Source organism: Passer montanus, unplaced genomic scaffold, assembly GCF_014805655.1.
Source record: "Passer montanus isolate IOZ18808 unplaced genomic scaffold, ASM1480565v1 scaffold29, whole genome shotgun sequence".
NCBI lineage: Eukaryota > Metazoa > Chordata > Aves > Passeriformes > Passeridae > Passer > Passer montanus.
In genome coordinates this window covers 4006551-4013922 of record NW_024367596.1, presented here as the reverse complement: position 1 = coordinate 4013922, position 7372 = coordinate 4006551, and positions in this window count along the sequence as shown.

Sequence of the window (7372 nt, the reverse complement as noted above, 5' to 3'; positions counted from 1 at the left end):
GTCAATGCAAGCAGCATTTTATTTGTGTACATTCCACCTGATTTCAAGAGCTACATCATGTCTATACCTGGCCCACTCCAGAACCAATTCATCAAAACATGTACTTTTAGCATCAGATCTCATGGAACCAGAAAAGAAAACAGTATTTGCTTTGCATTGTTCCACAGGGTTTTTTCTGTGAAAACTTTTTTTTCCCCCTCAATTTTCCAGTCCTTTTCCTGCACTATGAGTGTTTTGCATGCTAGCTGGCACATCAGTGATGAAAAACACACTGTCCTAATATCCTCCTCCAGCTCTACAGAAGCTTGCTTGAAACCTATTTACTGCTGGGATGTGCATATTAATGTCTTGTCTTGTTTGCCTCAACAAACAGAAAGGAGCTATTTTAAGTTAGCAGGAGATACACAAACTATTGAAAGTCCAATCTTTGTTTTCTAGGGAAGCCATCTGGCTCCTCTTCTCTCTTTTGCATTGGTTTTAAAGCTTCTTTGGGGTGTGGACAGCACCTCCCTGTGTATCAACAAAAGGTCAATGAGGGATGGTTGTCCAGGTCATGGGATCTGACACAGGGCAAGGCATTGCCCCAAAGCCAGGGGATGGGGCAGCCACACGCTGAGATCCAGCTGGTAATCGAGCCAGGACCCTGATAGTGATATAATGAATACCAAACTACAGCCTAAAACTGTGCTACCCCAGGCTGTGATCTTATCAACCTCCCCAGAAAGCTGAGCTGCACCAGCCCCTGCAGGCCTTGAATAGGAGATTTCAGCTAATATGCTGCAGGTAATTCAATCTGTGCTGCTCTGCTCTTCCAAGCAGCGCTCAGCCAAGGCTGCATTACGATATTAAATCCACAGTGACTTCAGAGGTGTGGGCTTTGGCTCCTCGTCCTTCAGCTGACATGCAAAATCAGGTTGAACAGACCTGGAATGGCCCTGCTGAAATATCTTGGCTGAGTTTCAGCTGAGAAGCTGTGTTTAGTCTGAGGCAAACTGCACTGTGGTGCACATCTGGATACGGCTTTTGCCTTCAGAGCTGACCCTTCCCAGCACTGGCCTGTGGCTCTAGCAGCGAGGAATCATTGGGAAAGAGCAGATCAATAGAAATGCCAATGACAACAAACTATCAGATCAATACCTTCCTCTTTTGCTCTGCAGGGCTGTTGGTTTCAGAGCAGATGTGCCGTGCTCTCCTGCTGAACAGCTGATGCTGCTGAGCTTCAAACCCTGGGATGTGTCTGAACCTTCCCTTTCCTGCCAGGCCTGCTCCTGGGACAGCAGCAATTATTCTGAACACGCAAAAAGCTGCACTTTTTGTGAAAAACAAGCAACAGACAATAAACCCTCTTATTTGCATGCAAAGCAAATGCACTCAGGCAAACAGCAGCCTCTCATCAAACCCTGGGATGGGCAAAGCCCCGTCCATTATTATTAGCAAGATGGATAAATCACACAGCCAGCTATGATGCCCAGGAAGCACTCACACATCTTTCCTTTTTTCCTTGCCCAGAAAAAAATATTGTTTTCTTTTTTATCCAAGCAGAAACAGTTCAGTCTCTGGGTCAAACTTGGCAAGTAAATGCTGAAATACTCTGCAGACCACTGATTTAACCTGGCGTTCTCAGCAGTGGTGAGTGACCTTTCGTGTATGAACCCAAAACAAACACTGTGGGCAACACTGCTCTTACTGAGGGCACCACAAACATCTTACCCTGTGTGTGACAGCCCAGCAGAGACCAAGCTGGACCTGTCACCATAGTGTGTCACACTGGGGACAAGCAGCTGGTGGGTGTTCCCCAGCCCTGGATGCAGCACTGCCCACCCAGAGCCTGGCTCTCCCAGCCATCTAAAACAAGGTGCAGGAGATGGGGAACTGAAATGGGCCCAAGGAAGGTGCCATGAGAGCCACCAAGGGAAAACTGTGATCAAAAACAGTCTGGTGTGTGCAGCACCCCAGCAGAGCAAGCCAGCCCTGAGCAGCCTCCCAGAGCTCCCTGGAGCTGTTCAAGGCCAAGCTGGATGGGCTTTGGAGCAGCCTGGTCTGCTGGAAGGTGTTCCTGCCCACAGCAGGGGGCTGGAATGAGAAGGTGTGTCAGGTCTCTTCCAACCCAAACTATTCTGTGATTCTGTCAATAAGCCCTGTGGCAGCACCTGCCCCTGCTCATTGCAGGTGAGCCAGGCTGGGGGTCCCCTTGCCAAAGCCTTGTCCTCAGAGCACTTCCACACTGATAACAAAACCATTTACAGCACCCGTTCCTACAGCAAATCAAGAATAAGGTCTCCAAGCCCTTTACTGATAGGAGTGAGTTTCTGCCTAAAAGTAGCCCAGCATGGCTGCTGCTAGAACCACAGCTTTACTGATGAGTGACCAGCTAAGCCAAGCAGTCCTCTCAGCTTCAGAGGCACCTCTTTACAGGGCACATGGTGGGTGGCAAGCTCCAGGACCCACCACTCTGGACTGAACACTGAACACCAGACAAGTCAGTGTCAGCAGGTGCAGGCTCCATGTGGCACATGCCATCAAACCCAGCATGGCTGGTGGGCTTGGGGGCTGGAAGACATCAATTAAGTGCTGCTTCTCTGGGGAGCATCCAAGGGGATGCCTAACACAGAGATGTTGCCGTGTAACAACTCTATATCCAGACTCACAGCCTGTGTGTGATCTCCAAACAGATCCACTAAATGTCCCTGCACAGGTATCACCTTTGTGCTGTTACTTTGTCTGCTACTCTCAAAACAGACAACTAAGACCAAATCCTGCCATCAGCTTCACCCTGTGACTTTAATCAAAATCTAGATGAGCTAAACCCACTTGCAGGACAGCAGGAGCTGATCAAGTATCACTTGATTAATCCATAATCATCACAGCATACATGGTGAGACCTGGATGGACACTTAGCAGCTACACAGTGACCCAAAACATTCATATTAACCCATGAGATGAACTAGCTGAGAAGGCCACAAAAACAAAACTTCTGTCTGGTTTGGTTGTTAAAAGCAGGCTTCTCTGAATAAGAAAAAATAATAGTGTGTGGTCCTTTAAATAAGGCAGCAGCCTCCAAACACTGAATCATTTAATCCCCTCTCCTGGCAGCTGCTTTATCCCAGCCTCTCCCCAGGCACGTCTGCAGTCCCAGAGCAGCCCTGCTGGGGACTGCAGCTCCCAAAAGTGTCCCCAAGGTGTCCCCACCCCACAGAGCCCCCAGCCCCATCACACAGTTCTTCCTGTGGCTGAGGTTAGGGCTGCTCTTCCCCTTTGGGGATGGTGGTGGCACAACCAAAGGGCATCACTTTGCATGCACCAGTGCCAGCCTCCAGCCAGGGCAGAGGCCACAGCTCGTGCTGGAGCTAGGCTTGGACTGTGTGTTTGCACGGGGATTTGAAAGGGATTTATTTAATGCTCCATCACCCCGTGTGTCTCTGAACAGTGAATGTGTCTGATGGATGCATTACCCATCTTCTCTGCTCAACCTGCCATGGATGACACAGAGCAAGAAGGAAAAGGGATGGGAGAAATTTTAGCTGGATAACATCAGATGGCAAAGCACTCCCAGGGTTTGCTGTGCTGGGATTTTACCCATTTCTCTTTGTGCCCACACACCACAATGCAGAAGGAAGCACCTGATATGGGTTAATGAGAAATATCCATGTGGATGTTTCCTTTCAGCCTGCCCAAGATGCCTCTTAGCAATGCAGAATAACCCCAGAATAATCCTTTCCATTGCTCTAAGCATAAATTAAACCTGTGGCCAGCTCCACTATGGACAGGTGACACAGGCTGTGAGTGCTGGGCTCACCCCCTGCCCAGCAGTGCCAGGGCTGCAGTCCCTGTGCCCCAGGGTAAGAGCTCCGGGGTCAGGGAGCAGCCAGGCCCAGCTCACCACTCCAGGCTCTTTCTTTCACCTGCCCAGCTAATTGCAAGTGAATTCCCCCAGCTGAACTGCCCCACTGAGGTCCCATAAAGAAAGCAGAGACAATGCCTCACTGGAAGGAATTACAGCCTGGGCAACACTTCCAATGTAATTTCATATGACTGGGATACAGACAACTCAGAAACTCACCCAGGACTCCTACTGCAGAGCCAGTAACTCCAGTGAGGGTTTATAAGTCTCGAGTCAGGGATTTAATAACAGGACTGCCCTTCCTCCTGCTGGTATTCATCGTGGCACAAGTCATCAGATGAGACAGCAAGATTAATCCTTCTTCTTATCCTCCTACATGGATGCCTCCATCACTCTGATCCCTGTAGGTACTCACTGAGGTTCCAACTAATGCAAAAAGAGGGAAAAGAGAGACCCAGCATCCTAGCAATGTTTCTAAAAATACCAGTACTTCTGCAGGGCTCCGCTGGGTCTCTGCTCAGAGACACTGTCAGCTGAGCTTTGCAGTGGATGTCTGGGAGACACTGCTGTTCTGGGACATGGCTTGGGATGCTACAGACCAAATCAAAGAGGGAACACTTGTCAGAGCCATGGACATGAGCCATTGGACATGCAGAGTGAGGGGCAATCAGCTCCCATCACTGCACCCCAGGGGCTGCTCCCTGTGGTGTCCCTGTGCAGCCTGGTCCTGCAGACAGAAATGCTTTTCTGTGAGGTATCAGTCATTCCTGACAGACACCTGACACTCTCCAAGCACCTTCACGAAGCCACAGGAGGGTGATGTGCTGTGCCTTCAGCCCTGCCTGTCTCACAGAGGCTGCTGGAGGATGGCAGCCAGCACACACAGACACACACATGGCACAGGAAAGGTGCTGCAGCTTCCCCCTCTTACTTCCAAATAGTTTTTTCCTTTGGAAACACAACCCAAATCTGTGCACTTCTGTAAGACCAACAGAAATGTTTTGGGGTGACCAAGCACACAAATTGGGACACTGATGTAAATCCAAGGGGAGCACAAGTGTTTGTCTTGAACATTCCATTAGTCAGTTCTGGTGATGTCAAAACATTTTGAGAAGCAGCACTGAAAGAAGAAAACTCATCAAACCAATGGAATTGGAGATGAGACTTTCCTCTCCAAGGAATTTTCATGGAGGGAGAGAGGTCCCATAAGGTGAGGATGCTGGAAGCATCTAGGGGTCAGCAGGCCAAGAGATACTGATTGCTTTAATATGAAGCTGTGCAGATAAAGAGATAACCCAGAAAAGCAGGAACTGTGGTATTTAAATGGCATGATTAATTAGTCACGGATGAGACAAGTATGAGGGGATTATGAGAGGTAAACAAACATTTTAACAGCAGTAAGAAAGAAAGTCAATAAGGCAGCTTTGACTGACTACTTCTATCTCTGTATTTAGAGTCACAAAAAAAGAAAATTATGTCCCTCGAAATTGGAATGGCCAAATTTGATGGTGAGAAGAATAATAACCAAGATAATGAGAAAGCAGCTGGCGGAGATCCCTGCTACAAGGTGTTATTGAGGCCAAAGCCTTGGTCAAATTTAAAATAGGATTAAGTATTTAAATGACCAGTCAGATCACCACTTACCACAGAAAAGTAGGCAGAAATTAGTTAGGTCTAGAAATTGGACAGTGCCTGGGGACAGAGGAAATTCTGCTGCAAATGTACCATCATGTGCTTGGCTGCTATGGAAAAATTCACCTTAATCTGAGGGTGACCTCACGGATGGGACTTGTTGAGAAAGTAACTTGTCCTCACTCAGTTCTTCATCTCCATTTAATCAACCTGAAGAGAAGCATTAGAGGGGTAGCTGTAAAAATTCAAGAATCAATTCCTGCAAGATTGGAAGTTACAAAACTCTTGAGAACAGGGTAAAGATTAATGAGAAAGAGCTTAAGTGATCCTCTGACAAAACGTTTGTGACATTTATTACTCAAGGTGGCAGCAGGTTGTTGTGCATAGCTAACAGCAGGTGCCACTGGGTAAAACAGAAGAAGTCTTATACAAAGGAGACTAAGGCTGGGATAAAACAGGGTCTAGAAAGCTACTAAACAGCAAAGTCCTCTGAAGAGAGATCTCTGAGCAGTAGAGGGAAGGTGGAAGATGGGGGTGGTATCATGCACAACAATTGTTAAGAGGACAAAAAAGGCCCTCTCTGCTGCTACCAAACTGCCCATGCTCTGGCATACCAGCCCCAGTTAATAAATATGAATAAAATTATTCTGAATCCACACACATAAATAAATCCCCCCAAAACTTGGCCACACTGCCAATCCTTTTGGAAACACACCAGCCCATGCCCTTTACTCACACTCTACAAGCACCAAGGAGTTGGGTGTGAGCACAAAAGGCTGTCAGCTGGAGTTCATCATGGTCTTAAAAGTGATGCAAAACAAGAGGGAATAACAAATGGAGAAGGTTTTCTCTTTTGCATAGATGTAGTCCAGGGGAAGCTCCTGTTATCAGCCATCCACAGCTCCATCCAGTGTCCAGGGACTGAGTGAAGCCAGTGGATGTGAAGAGAAACAACAAAAAATGGGAAGCATGAGGACCACAGACAAGGACAGGAGAGCAGCTGCAGCTCTGAGTGTTGCTTTCAGGCAATAAAAGAATAAGGAAAATAATAAAAACGGGTTTGAAAATGCTGGTTGTGAGGAAGGGAATCAGCTGACTGCACTTTGTGCTGTGTGATGTGATGTGTGCTGGCCAGAGTGGCAGGAAGGAACAGAGCATCCTGTCATCCTGTGATGACACCTTCTGCTGGCCAGCACTAACCTGGGAGAGGTATTGCTGTGCCTGTTTGGGAAGAGAGGAACTGCAAGGAGACTTCTGTGAGGGAGGGAAGAGAGCAAGGTAAAGCTGGGCTGGAGACAGGAAGGAGTCTGGTAATTAACTGGGAAGATTGTGGCACTCGTCTGGAAAGACAAAAGCTGCCACAGAAGTCAAGGCTGGAAAGGAAATTGGAGATGACATGTGCTCTGCTCTCCTGGCCAAAGACAAGATCATGGATGTGGAATCATAGAACAGTTTGGGTTGGAAGGGTAAAGGTCACCCAGTCCAACCTCCACCCTGCCTGTGTGTATCTGTGCAATGTCACTGTCTCTATGTCCCCAGAAGGTCACTGCCATTGATGCAGCTCCTGTCAGGGTCACTCACGTTAGCAAACATTTGCTCCTGAACTGAACTGAACTGCTTGCACTGAAGGATCCATTGATGCAGCTCCTGTCAGGGTCACTCACATTAGCAAACATTGGCTCCTGAACTGAACTGCTTGCACTGAAGGATCCCACCTTTAACTTTTATCAGAGGAGATTTATTTCAGGTTTTTGGAGGATGAAAGGTCTCTCTCCACTGGAGACACAGCTGTCATTGGTAAAAGGTCCTGTTAGAAGCTATAGAATGAAACTGTAACAGATACTGAAACCAGATCCTCCCCAGGCATCACTGGAGATGAACCCAGTTTGGATTTGATGT